The 14,691-nt window shown below is 39.7% G+C and overlaps 1 pseudogene; it reads right to left on the bottom strand.

The window, feature by feature from the left end:
- Window positions 1-5,704: 5,704 nt before the first annotated feature.
- Window positions 5,705-6,339, bottom strand: LOC105003262 (annotated as a pseudogene).
- Window positions 6,340-14,691: the final 8,352 nt, after the last annotated feature.

The raw sequence follows: 14,691 nt of genomic DNA, 5'->3' as shown, positions 1-14,691 counted from the left end.
TTTTTTTCTTAAGGCTATTTTTGTTTGAATATTTTAGAATGTGTTCGTGTTTTTTATTTCCTACTCTGGGTTTGCAAGAAGTGTGCTAAATTTAAAGTGTGCTGAACTTAAAACTTTATTTCTTATGACAATGATCAGTAGAAATTATTGTCTTGCTCTGATTTGGATGTGTTGCCAGTTTGCAACAACAGCTAGATTCTTTTTCTAAGTTTTGCTTTATAGAGACTTTGCCTAATATTATTTTAGAAAAGTACTTTTAAAATTATTTTTATTATTTATATTTTATAGATGGTTGGATTGTTGTTTAATCTTTAACTTGTGTTGGACTCTTTTGTGACCCTACGGACTGTAACCCACCAGCTCCTCTGTCCATGGGATTTTCCAGACAAGAATCCTGGAATGGGTTGCCATTTCCTACTCCAGGGGATGTTCCCTATTTGGGGATGAAACCCTCATCTCCTGCACCGGCAGGCAGATTCTTTGCCACTGAGCCAGCAGGGAAGCTCAAATAATCAGATAAGGCATGAAATTTATTGAAATTTATTTCACCCACTCTGCTTTGTTATGGAATAAACTGTGATCTAAATTATACTGCAGTCATCCTTCTAGGATTTGTCTGCCACCCAGTTCCAGGTTCCTATTCCACCTTTGGAACTTTATTAGGGTATCTGTTTTTTACGTTTATCCTGCGTCCCTTTCTCTTTGGTAAGAGCACCACTCCTTAACTGCTCCTCATTTACTCCGTGTGGTTCCACTGGAACTGCCAATCATGGTAACTCTGCCTCTGGCAGAAGATGTTAGTCTATGATCTAGACTAAGCTATGTGACCACATTTCTCGTAACACAGTGATTGGTTCAAGGAGTAGGCACATCAACCAAGCTGAAACAAAGTCTCTTCTCAGAATTTTCTGGAATACATCCAATTCTCATCTCTCTTTGGTGAAAAGCCATAATAAGTAACTCAGGAGCTACCTGCACCCATGACTGAATGTAGGCCCGATTAAAGGCTGATTCAAGAGGGAGGTAAAGATGTGGAGATGCTGGGCACAGACAATTATTTTAAGGAATTTTTTCTGTAAAGGGAAGCAAAAGAATGAGGTGGTAGTTGGAGGAAATATGAAGTCAAGGGGGTAATGTTTTTAAAAGTGTTGTTTGTTCATTAATGAGAATGATTCAACAGAGAGAAAAAAAAATTGAACGTATAGGAAGACAGTGAGGTAACCATGGGAGTAGCGGGGACAGGAATCCAGTGCACCAGTGAAGGGGATGGTAGGCAGAGACTGGACAGCGCACTCACTGCAATAGAAGGAAAAGATGGCATATGGGAACAGATGCAAGAAGGAGGGGCGTTGGATGGTGACAGTTCCTGTTGCTGCTTATATTTGTCTGAGAGTAATGGTCAATGAAATAGGGGGAAGGTGATGAAGTTTCGTGAAAGAAATAGCCCTGGGAGAGTCAAATAAATAGACTAGGAAAATACAAAAGAATCGACAATCAGCAGTAAGAGTCAACTTAAGGTCTGATGTCAGCATAATCAATTTTTTTCTTGAGGTATATTTAGATTCTTAAGAGCAGAAACAGAGAAGGTAGAGACAGGACTATTCCTAGAGTCGGGATTTTTTTAAGGATGATATAATGGAAGCAACAAAAGGTTGAAAGAGGTTAACAGAGGATTTAAAGGAGTAATTATAATGCAGGACCATGAAATTTAAGCTAGGTAAGGAGAGAATGAGGACCTGAGGGATGGAAATAAACAGCAAAAAGGCAATAGGGTCAGATGAACAAAGCGCCTGGTAGAGTGGAAGAATTTTTTGAGCTGAGGGCATGAGCTGGATGTAGAAGTAAAACGCTCAACACTGAGATAATTGAGAGGAGACAGTTATTAAAAATGACAAGGATAACTGTGGGGGTTGTTGGGTGGAGTGGAGTGGCAGAAGAAAAGATCACTGGAGGTAAAGAGGTTGAGGAATAGAGTCCATGAGATTGGATGTACCAGCCGTGTGGATATTGAAATCACCAAGAATAATGACAGGAGAATGGGAGAGACAGACAGTAATCCTGGTGCTGAAATCTCTGAAGAACGTGTGGGAAAGACCAGGAGGACAGGAGGAGACCACAGCTAGAGGTCTGGAGGCGAGCTTCAGAGCATGAGCTCCAGTGACGCTGTTGGGGGAGGGCAAGAAAGAGACAATGACTTGGAACACCTGGATCACCTTCTCACCCAGTGGTGCATGAGGTCAAAGAAAACTGGCCACCACTCACGAGGGCTGCAGGGAACACAGTATCCTCAGGGAACACCAGGTTTCCCTCAGAATTATTAATAGAAAGTGAAGGGGCTGTTCAGAGGAGAGTGTGTTTACAGAGGATTTTTCTGATGACAGAGTAGTATAAGAATTTTTTTTTAAAATAAATTCATTATTTATTTAATTTTTGCCTGTGTTGGGTCTTTGTTGCTGCAAAGATTTTTCGTTTTTTCTCTAGTTGAGGTGAGCAGGGGCTACTCTCTAATTGCAGTGCTCGGTCTTCTCATTGCAGTGGCTTTTCTTGTTGCAGAGCACAGGCTCTATGGCACATGGGCTCAGTAGTTGCAGTTCTCAGGCTCTAGAGTACAGGCTCAATAGTTTTGGCACATGGGCTTAGTTGCCTCGTAGCACGTGGGGTCTTCCCATGACCAAGGATCAAACTCCTGGCTACCTGCATTGGTAAGCGAATTCTTTACCAGTGAGCCACCAGGAAAGCCCAGGGATAAGAATGAAATTTGACCTGGGAAGCTTGGACATCTCCACCTCACTGAGATTAACATCTAAGACAATATGGAGCACCCTGGTGACTGCTTCAGTGGGGTGTGTGTGTGTGTATGCTGCTGCTGCTAAGTCATGTCAGTCGTGTCCAACTCTGTGCAACCCCATAGATGGCAGCCCACCAGGCTCCCCCATCCCTGGGATTCTCCAGGCAAGAACACTGGATTGGGTTGCCATTTCCTTCTCCAATGCATGAAACTGAAAAGTGAAAGTGAAGTCTCTAGTCGTGTCCAACTATTCGTGACTTCATGGACTGCAGCCTACCAGGCTCCTCTGCCCATGGGGTTTTCCAGGCAAGAGTACAGGAGTGGGTCGCCAGTGCCTTCTCCGTGTGTGTATAATTATGTCTAATTATTCTTAGAACTTGACTCAGGCAATTCTTAGGTGAAAACAGACAGGAATTAAATCCATCAGAATCCAATTGATCCAGTAATGCTGTTCATCCTTCTTCCTTAATAACTCCATGTTGGCCCCCTTTCCAATGCTGACTGATTCTGTCCTGCCTTAGTTTCTCATCAGTACTTCCTTGGATTATTACAGTTGCCTCCTAACTGGTCTCCCTCATTCATCTCACCTCTCTCCAATCTGTTCTCCCCGTTTCTGCCAGAGTGCTCTTTCTAAATCATTATTTTAATCAGGCACCATCTCTGCTCAGCATGGGTGGCTGTCCTAATGCTTCATGATCAGATCCGAACTTAACATGCAAAGAGCCCTCAAAGCACTGCCCTGCAGCCCCAAAGGCCCAACTCCCCCACAAGCTCTGCTTGTTCCCTTTGTCGCAATGCTCCCTCCGTCTTTTTTTACTTGATTATCTTACACTCATTCTTTTAAGACATGATTAAAATCTTTGGAAGAATATACAAGAAATTGGCAGTCCTGATTGTGTTGGAGGAGAGAAACTAGGCTGGTGAAGGGAAGATACAGGGAAACTTTTCATAGCATGCCTTTTTATACATTTTGAATTTTATATTATATGGATGTATTGTTACATCTTCAAAAGTAAAGGAAATTTATGAGGGGGTGGGAGGGAGGCTCAAGGGAGAGGGGACATATGTATACTTCTGGGTAATTCTAGTTGTATGGCAGAAACCAACACAACTTTGTAATTATCCTCCAATTAAAAATAAATTAAAAGAAGAAAAATAACTAAAAGGAATGAAAATTTTAAAAAATTTAAAGCATGAGATGGACCAAATGACACATTTCAGAGTTTGGTTCTGCATGAAGTCTTCATTAACTTGACACTTCCCTCCTCTGAGCCATTGCTATCTATGCCTTTCCACACTCCTCTGTTACAGCATTTATCAGTCTGTGTTGTAATGATCTGTAAACAAATTAACAGTCTCATTGTCCTCATAGCCTGGAAGCACCTTGAGGGAAGGGACTTACTTTATCTCATTCACCTTTGAATCTAGTACATGGCAGGTGCTCAGTAAAAGCTTGTTGAATGAATTGAAGGAAAAAAATCTTCTGCACAGAAAAGGAACAAAAAATAAGTAAGCAATCCCACTTCTTTTACACATGAAGAAAATGAAGCCCAGAGAAGATTTATTGAGGATCAGTAGCAGAATAAAATAAGAATCCATGCTTTCTAGAATCCAAGTTTGGTACTAGGAAAAGTTATAAGACTTTCACTTTGAAATAGTAGATGTGCTGTGGATCATACCTACTTATTTTGATCTGAGTCCCTGGATTTTCAGGAAATCTGATTTCCAGTAAGCTGCCCGTTTAAAGGACACTTTCACATATCAGATCATGGGTCCTAAATTTGGGTTTGGAAAATATTTAGCCTAAGGAGTTCATAGACTAGGCTTATATTGGTAGAAAAATGACAGGAAAATCTTCTGGCACATTTATCTTAAAAGCTATGTTTTGTTTTATTGTTTTCCTAAAACATACGCAGTATGGTGGACATAGTTACACACAGTAGCCCTCTTTAGAGATGCTAGACTAGCACAGGAAAAATACCCGTGACAATTTAAAGTGGTATATTCAGTTCTCATTTGCTAGCATTTGCTGAAAATCCAGGGCGAAGAGCAGTGACTAAAGGTATTTTATTTTACACAGCAACCATGTTTTTAATATGTAAAATGGTACTGTTAATGATTACTTGGACCAAATTTTAAGTACCCAGGGGGAGATCTTTTGCAGCTTCAAGATTAGTGGGCTTCAAACTTTCTGTTCACATACCTCCCTGAAAGAATTTTTAAAAATTTGCATCTTTCCTGTATTTTTATGTTGCCACCTGTAATTTTTCAATGTACATTTGCAGAACATCATTTCCAGCATATTGCATGCAATTCATGATATTTTAAAATAAAGCTGTTAGCTCACTCTTTTAAAGTTACCCCAAAGAGTCTAAATCTCATAGTACTTTTTTTACCCAACATTATTCATTTAAAATATATGTGACCTAGCTATTCTTAAACAGCCAGAAAATTTACATTGTTCCTTCTTCTTGAACTCATGTTTTCATTTCCATATTTCCATTGCTCCCACAGGCTGCTATTTTATTGCATATTTCATACTTGAAAAATTTGTATTGATGACTGCATCATTTTTTACAACTATATATTTACATAATTTTGCTTTCTGTTAACTCTAAGGTCCTAGTTTTATCTCTGGATGGAGTTGTCACTAAAATTGTTAGCAGTACACAACTGATCAAACATGGCTATATCACAAATTGGTAACTATTTTTAAGCATAAAAATAAAACATATCTGTTAGCAAAATGGAAGGGGCTTTTTTCCCCAGTGGATTTGGGAATGAGTATTATAGGGTAATACTGAGTTTCACCCCAACCCTAATCATGAGTTTGATACTGTTCTTATAACTGCTGAAGCAGTTTATTCACAGAAGTAAGTAGATGGGAGCTGAAGGGATTTGCTGTAGCCCTGTTACTCAGTTCCTTGAACTGCTTTCAACTATATGCCAAAAACCATGTGATGATCTGTTCCTTAAAGTATTTTTTCTTCCTACTGGTTGTCAAATAACCCTTTATTGAATTCTGTTCCTTTGCAGCTCTTAACCAGCTGGGCATTCCACCACACCACTCCTGTCATTCATCTATGCTGTCATGAGGATAACTGCCATCCACATCAGACCCCACAGACCTGGCAGTCCCCAGGATCTCTTTAATAGTTCCAGAGTATTCTGTAGCTAAAGACTGGTGTTACATCTGCTGGGCAACGTGGATGACCTCATCAAAAGTGATGTTTCCACTGTGCTTACTATTTTTCTGCTTCTTTCTGTCTTTTGGTTGCTCCTTAAAGGCTCTGATGATCAGGATAGACACAGAAAGTACCACCTCAATCTGGGCCTGTCTGTTCTGAACGATCGGTTTCACTGGAGTCCTCAGACCCTTCCAATCACCAGCGCCTTTGCAATGTTATCACCAACCTCTTTTGGAGACAGACCCAGGGGGCCGAGCTTGGGGGCCAGGACAGACGTGGCACAGACTTCCCCACGGGCGCCCCTCAGGTATATAACTTTGTCTCCTTAGTGTCTAACTTAGGCGACATGGTGAGGCCGCTGGTGTCAGATAAACCTGGATTGCAGAGGATTGAAGAAAACTGCACCTCGGCCTCCTTCCAGCTGAAATCTGAACTAAAGCCATTTAAATTATTGTTAGTGCTCTAGCAGGTGACACTGTTGTTCTCCAGTCATCATGGTCATTCCCTTTCTCAGCACTCACACAGGCTTTTAATTTTCCATGTTTTGTGCAACTGAAGTCAACGCACCACAGTATGACGTGGAATTTGTGAGAAGAAAGACTTTCTTATGTTAAATGGGAAAATGGAAATTGTTAAAAAAAAAAAGGGGGCGGTATGGAAAAGCGATTGAAAGCATATTTTCAGCACATAAATTTTAGGAATGTGTAAGAATGAAAGCTGAGGGACTTCCCTGGTGGTCCAGTGGCTAAGACTCTTTTGCTCCCAAGCAGGGGTCCCGGCTTCAGTTCCTGGTCAGGGAACTAGAATCCGCATCCCACAGACCTGGAGCAGCAGATAAATAAATATTTTTTACAAAAGAAATGAAAGTTAAGAATGTGGAATTGAGTCCCTTAAAACTATCCATGCTCTGTACTACTGGAGAGTCTTCATACACATGGGCGGATACAGTTATCCTGGTTTGAAGATTTCTATTCACTAGGCAGCAGGCATTTGAACAAAAATGATTGGTGAATGAGAGGTTAAGGCAGTCCTAAATACTGGGTATGACATGGTGGTTAACACAAGAGCTCTGTAAACCCTAATTCTGAAATTTCCTAGCAGGGTATTCTTGAGCAAATTAACCTCTGCTTTCTTAATTACTAATTTAGAAATAAAGGCAATAATGATACCTACCTCATACGGTTATACTGAGAATTCAAAGAATTAATATGTAAGCACTTAGAATACTGTTTGACAAATAATAATTACTCAATAAATCATTGACATTCATACTAGGAAATGATTATACATGACTAGAAATGAGTTTCATATGACTGAGTCCTAAATAAATTAAAATTCCATATATGCTTTGCTCTTAGCAAAACTAATCATTTAATTTGTAAATTAAATGAAAAGCACAAGTATGAGGCAAAGCCAGGTTCCTTGCTCAGAGTTTGCAGGCTTATGCTACCTCTTGAGAAAACAACAACAACAAAAATAAAAGAAACAAAAGGTATATGAGGTATAAATTTATTCTTTCTAGATCAAAGCATAGCCTATGTTAGGTAAACTTTATGATTTGCTTATTTTGAAGTGGCAAGAAAAGTGTTTGATGTGCTCTTTCCCCATCTTTTTTAACCACAGAAAGTCCCATTATCTCCATTTAGGATATCTTCCCCCACACATACATTATTACTAAATATACCATCCAAACTTCTGGTGCTTAGAGGTTCAGGGGTTTTGCCTTGCTACTATCACTGGGGCTTCAGGAGATCATACTCAACAGTCTTTGTTAAATGAAAATTAGAGATTTTTTTCAGTATTACTTTATTTCTCCTGGATTTCTAATTATCCTCACCTCCACCCCATTCTAAATTTGAGTTTTATGTTTGATAGCATATACCATAAGTTATGAAAAAACACAACAAAGAGCTTGAAAGCCCTCATTTGAATAACAGTGACTTCAGGAACAGCTGCTAAGATAAAATAAATCCAAGAGAGCTCAGCAACCAGAACGCAATAGCTTTTCTTTTTAAAGGGACAGGCAGATTCACTCACTATTGTAAACCTTAAGCAGTTACTTTAAATCAATACCATATTTTAATTGATAGCTAAGTTTTTCAACTCTGAATTTTAATGGGGTGTTTTATTCCGTATACAGGGGATTCTCTTCCAGTGTATTTCAATTTGAACAATTATTTGATGACATCATTGATAGAGCTTTACAAAACAGAAAATAAAATCCACCAGGGATCAAGATTTCCGATTTCTTCTTCACTGAGAATGTAGAAACAAAACTTTACCTAGTGAATAGAAATAATGAGATCAAATGGAAATTTATTACTAAGACACAATTGCATTGCCAGTTGCAGAATAAAAAGCTAAAAATTGTTTTGTTGATTGCAACATCTCTGTTTTCTGTCCTGAGATTCGTATCACATAAACTCTTCATTAAAGTAGTACACAAAAGTCTGGGTTTTAAATAAGGTTAAGTGAAGGGACTTCCCTGATGGTCCAGTGGTTAAGACGCCATACTGTCATTACACAGTGAGTGCATGGGTTCGATTTCTGTTGGGGAACTAGGATTCCCCACGCCAAATGCTGTGGCCAAAAAATAGAGAAAAAAGAAAAAAAAAAACACCCAACAAACTGAGCTTAGTAAGTAAGGATAAATAGAACTCTCTTAAGAAAATCCAACATATTAAAATATAATCTTATAGACTGGATGAATAATAAGGAGATTATTTTTCCTACAAAAGTGTCATTCATTATGCAGATAGATTTATTTTAATTTTAAATATCTAGCCTCACTAGTACATCTAGATTATGACTTGATTTCTAAATACATTATTTACATATGACTTTTGTTGGAATATATATATATATAACATAAAGACTAGCCAGAAGACATTGAGCTGAAGCCTAAACTTTTCAGAATAGCAAATTATTTCATGAAAAGTTGTATTTATCAATGTGTCTTAATTTTTCTGACCTAGTTAAATCAGTAAAGAAAAAAATAAAATTTAGAAAAATGTTTATATCCAAGATACATAGTTATAGTTCAAAGCAAAGACACAGTCCCACATGTTCCTACTTCTTCTTTAATTATTTCATTCAGCCCTCTGTAAATAACTCCTATATTTAATTTTTCATTGATGTTTTTGCTCACTTGACTATTTCCACATATGGCAGTTGAATATATTTGTACCAATAAAATGAAATATCACACCCCAGATCATTTCATGAAAGTTCTTTTTTCAATGTATTGTATTTGGCTGCAATTATCAAACAACCTAACTAGAAGTGATGTAGAACATGAAGCATTTATTGTTTACTAAACAAAATGCCCAGAGGAAGAAAACCCCGGGTGGACTTGGGAGCTCAGTGATGTCAACATGGACCCAAGTGGGTTAGACAGTATTTCAGTCCAGGCAGTCAGACTCAAGTGTCAATGGATCACTCTGTCTTCCTGGGAAACTTAGAGTTCTTGTAGTGAAAGAAGAAGGCAGTTGTTAGTTGCTCAGTCGTGTCTGACTGTTTGCAACACCATGGACTGTAGATCACCAGGCTCCTCTGTCCATGGGATTCTCCAGGCAAGAAGTGGGTTGCCATTTCCTCTTCCAGGGGATCTTCCTGATCCAGGGATCAAACATGGGTCTCCTGCATTGCAGGCAGATTCTTAACCATCTGAGCCACCAGGGAAGCCCTCTTGTAGTGAGCAGGGACTTAAAATCTCTCAGTCTCTTATATGGTAATCACTTAATAAGTATTCATTAAACAGTTAAGGAAATTTTAAAATAAGAGCAGGAAAACTAAGACTATGTGAAATAAAAGGGTGCTTTGGTGTTGAATGATGTTACAACTATTCAAGTGAAGGCTGGATCTTTGTGCTATGTGGTTTTTAAATAGATTTCAGTAAAACTAAAAGACATTTTGGGTCATTTATAGTCTTCCTACTTCCTTGGAGTCTCTTTTGTTGTCCTCTCAATGCTCGGTGTTTAAAATTTGCAAGCATAGAAATGTAGACTGAGCCAAATTGCTCTGCATGAGGAAGGTCTGGAGGTCACTGTAGTCAGCGAGGTAAGCTGTGTAGTGTTGCTGTGCTTGTATGTTTTGCATGTGCACCCACTGCATTGCCTAAGGGAAATACTTCTCTTTTGGAAATACAGTGTTTGAGAACTACTCTGGTTGGTACCTGATTAGTTTTCTATGATAGCACCTTATTAACTGATGGAGTGACTTATGCAAAATCAAATTTTACATGACATATGTTAAACTTAATAAATCAATTTTAGGACAAACAGAAAGTTGAAAATCGGAGTTAGAGCTTGGTAAAAATCACTAGGCTCAAAAACAAACAAATGAACAACAACAACAACAAAACCCTTAACAAATGGGAAAAAAAAATCCACTTTCAAAAGAAATGATAGAGCAAAACACCACATTTTTGTCAGCACACCAGACAAAAATCTAAAGCACTAAGAGTTAAATTCCTAGAAGATGATCAAGCATTTTGTCTGCTGTTCTGTTTGTCTGAGGTGGGGGTGCTGGATGGGGGTAGGGTAGTGACAAGCAGCAGGATGGATAATGGATAGTTTTCTGAGAATCTTCACCTGGGTAGAGATGAGAAGAAGAGGGAACTATAGTGGTCTGCTTTCTCTGCAAACTCAGCCAGCACTTTATAAATGGCATAGGACTCGTTTCGAGCTAAACTATTACTGGCTTAAATCCAATGGGATTGGCCAGAAATGAATCATCTTTGGAAATGCAGCATGATGCAGAGACTCACTCAGGGGCTAGAGGAGCCAAGCACAGCTAAGAGTAAGGCCACCTTTTAGACCAGGAAGCAGACCTAAAAATGGTCTGGTCTCTGTCTACCGTCAGGCTTGCAGAGTCAGATTGTCCCAAGGCCCTAGTCCCTTTCCTTCTCCTCCATGGAGAACTCCCTGGCCACTCCAGCCCACAGTAAGGACTCCGAAGTCTCAGGACCTTTGGAATTTGTCCTGTATTCTGTAGTTAATTACAAACAGCTTAAGTTGATCTTGTGAATAAAATGAGATCATAGATATGAAAGTACCTAGTATAGAATCCAGCGAGACTTTGTTTTTCCACTCTGTCACCCCTCGAAAGACAGTTCTGGCCAGGGCACATAAATAATGAAAGTGGGGGCATTAAGGAGAGGTGACTCAGCCCTTCTTCTCATCTGTTATAGTACACAGGCCCTGACAAGCAATGTTCCTCACTAGATCCAAAAACTGTTGCTGCTATTGAAATAATCCAGAAGGTATGAATTACACCAGAAAGCCTTTATAAGTTGGCCCATTATTATCCAGATTTGAAGATACATGTTATTAGAAGCAATGTGACCTGAATGCTTGCTGGGGTATTTGAAAAACTGGTTTCTGAAGAACAAAAATAAGTAAATATGGAGTGGATTATTAATTTATTACATGTATTAAAAATCAGAGCCTGTTTATTTCAGCAAAATTAAAATATTTTAAAATTGTAATAGTACAGACTTATAAAAATTCATATATCACAGGAGTTAATACAATGTAAAGCAATTTCACTTTTAACAGTATGGTTAGCAACCGTCCAGCGAAGGCCTGAAGAGGTTGGGGCTACAGAGGCAAATATGATCAACAAGGTCCCTGCCTTCATGGGGTTTACATTCTAGTGGGAGGAAACAGACAATCAGCAAGCAAATAAGTAGACAAACCAGACACGGGATGTATGGAAGTGGGATCTCGATGATGGAAAAAAAGGTCACAGTGTTGAACTCTTGTTGGAAGAACCTTCTGGCAGACTGAGCTGCAGGTTCAAAGGGCCAGACAAGAAAAAAGGGGGCCGCTACATATAGTATATCACTTTAGTAAACCAAAGTGGGCATTCCAAGAAGAGTATAGGGGTCAGATCATGCAAGATCTGGGTAGGAAGGTCAATTTTATCTAAACACTATGAAAGGCCATGAAAGATGCTTAATTGAAGGGGAGGGCAGCAGAGAGAATCTAATCTTCAGTTTTGAAAAAAAAAAGTAAGGGCAAGAATGGAAATCTGCAGACCAGACATGTTGGAAGAGATTCACTCACACATACACTGAAACATATAGAGCTTAAAATATATGTACACTCTTCCTGCAACTTGCTACTAGTGTTATTTTTAGAACTCCTCTTTGAAATTATGTTCACAGTCACTTTACTGTCTTAGAAAATCAAACACATTTTGTTTTTTGACCTTTCCCTATCCACCCAAATGCAGTAACTTAGTTGGAAAACACAGGTTTTGGCATTTTTAACATGACTCCAGAAGGTGTTCATCAGATTTGGCTCTGAATAACTTTTGGACCATTCCAAAAATCAGATTTATTCTCAAAGAAATAATTCTTTTCAAAAATTCCGTGTCTACAAATGTGATGCTGCTTTTTAAGCAGCATCACAGGAACATGTATATACTTGGCCAAGGTGGTTTATTTGAAATGAAAAACATCCATTTAAAGTTATATTTATTCACAGATAATTATTGAGCACTTTGGCCACCTCATGCGAAGAGTTGACTCATTGGAAAAGACTCTGATGCTGGGAGGGATTGGGGGCAAGAGGAGAAGGGGACAACAGAGGATGAGATGGCTGGATGGCATCACTGACTTGATGGCCGTGAGTCTCAGTGAACTCCAGGAGTTGGTGATGGACAGGGAGGCCTGGCATGCTGCGATTCATGGGGTCGCAAAGAGTCGGACACGACTAAGCGACTGATTTGACTTGATCTGATCTTATCTGATCTGAATCACTAAGTACCAGGCACTGTTTTAGGCACTGGGCATACATCAGTGAAGGCTTCCCAGGTAATTCAGTGGTAGTAAAGAATCCTCCTGCCAATGCAGGAGGTGAGACTCAGGTTTGATCCCTGGGTCGGGAAGATCCTCTGGAAAAGGAAATGGCAACCCACTCTGGTAGTCTTGCCTGGAAAATTCCAGGGACAGAGGAACCTGGTGGGCTACAGTTCATGGGGTCACAAAGAGTTGGACGTGACTGAGCACACACACAGCAGTGAACAATGAGACAAAATCTGTCCCTGCTGGGCTTATATTCTAGTAAAGGGAGATGTACCGAACAAACAACAAATAAAACTAAGTGAACTCTGTATTATGGCTGAAGATTATATAAGAGCAAGGTAAGAGAGCTTTAGGAAACGGAAGGGGTAGAGTTCCAATTTTGAATACTGTTGTTAGTTTGGGCCTCACAAAGAAGGTGACTTTGGTTAGATTTGAAAGGGCAGAGATAAGTAATATAGACGTTAAGGAGAAGAAACTTCAAACTGACTTAGCAGTGCAAAGGTTCTGAGGTTGGAAAGTCCCGGCAAGGATGAGGAGCACTGGGGGAGCTAATGGTTGAGTAAGAGAGTTGTAGGCTACAAGGTCAGAGAAATAAGGAGATGGAGGGCAAGTGATAAGAAACTTGTAGCCATGGAAAGAAATTTGACTTTAACACTGACTGAAGGGAAACAAAGCAGAAAAGTGGCATGACATATTATTCTGACCACTGTGATACAGACTACAGAGGAGCAAGGATGGAAGTTTTCATGTTTTTTGGAAAACAACATCACTTGATAATCAATCTCCTAATTTTACCAGGAAAGGGGAAAGTAACCACAGTTAAACATTAAGAAACATTCCAGATCATGCCTTTCCCCTTTGTTTCCTTTAGAGCAAAGTCCTATTAGGCCCAATTCCTTTGTCTCTGGGCCCAAAGTGTCCTTAGATCATTTTCAGGCTGCAGCCAAGCTCTTTAATCTTTATCCTGTACATTAGCCAGGATCTTCTTGGCTGCAAGAAATTGCATCCCATGATTGCTCAATAGCTTCAGTCGTGTCTGATTCTTTGTGACCCTATGGACTGTAACCCACCAGGCTCCTCTGTCCATGGGTTCTCCAGGCAAGAATACTGGAGGGGGTTGCCATGCCTTCCTCCAGATCTTCCCAATCCAAGGATTGAACCTGCATTTCCTGCGTCCCCTGCGTTGCAGAGATTCTTTACCTCTGAGCCACCGGAGAAGCCCCAAGGAACTGCATACCTGACCTAAAATGGCTTAGGCATCAGGCCACTTACTATGTCATACATGAGTAGTCATGAGGTATGCAGAGCCAGGGTATGTTAACTTAGCCACTTAGTGACCTTTTGGTTCTAGGTTACCATTCCTACATTTTCTTTGCTCATTGTTCCAGGATGTGCCACCATAGGTTGAAACATATCTTGGTAACTGGAAGATGGCCAAGGCAAGAAGTAAGGAAAAAACTACTTATGGGCTCTCAGAAATAAAACCCTCCCCCTGGAGTCCCTTTTCCCCACCTTCCCATTACGTTCATACAACACATTTAGTTCCTAAAACAGTCACTGACAAAGGGGGAACAGAGAAGCAAGACCTGTCTAGACTGGTGGCTTTCAGAGCATTAATCTGAGGAAGGGGAGAGGGTGTTAAGAGCTGATACCCAAGACCCTTTCAGGGAGTCTGCAAAGTCAAAACTATTTTGTTATAATACTAAAATGTTATTTGCCTTTTTTGTTTTAAACTCCCATTCTGAGGGTACGATGGAGTTTTTTTCCAGGGGCCACCTGAAATAGTGCAACAGATTGAATGCAGATTTGAAAATCCAGTTTTCTTCCATTAGGCTGGATATTACAGATATTTGCGAATTTTTAAAGTAACACCACTCTTGCTACTATTTTAGGGGGGAAACATG

Source organism: Bison bison, unplaced genomic scaffold (genome assembly GCF_000754665.1).
Source record: "Bison bison bison isolate TAMUID 2011002044 unplaced genomic scaffold, Bison_UMD1.0 scf7180017864466, whole genome shotgun sequence".
Classification (NCBI taxonomy): domain Eukaryota; kingdom Metazoa; phylum Chordata; class Mammalia; order Artiodactyla; family Bovidae; genus Bison; species Bison bison.
The sequence above is the reverse complement of the archived record's forward strand: the minus strand, read 5'-3'. Positions and strand labels throughout refer to the sequence as shown.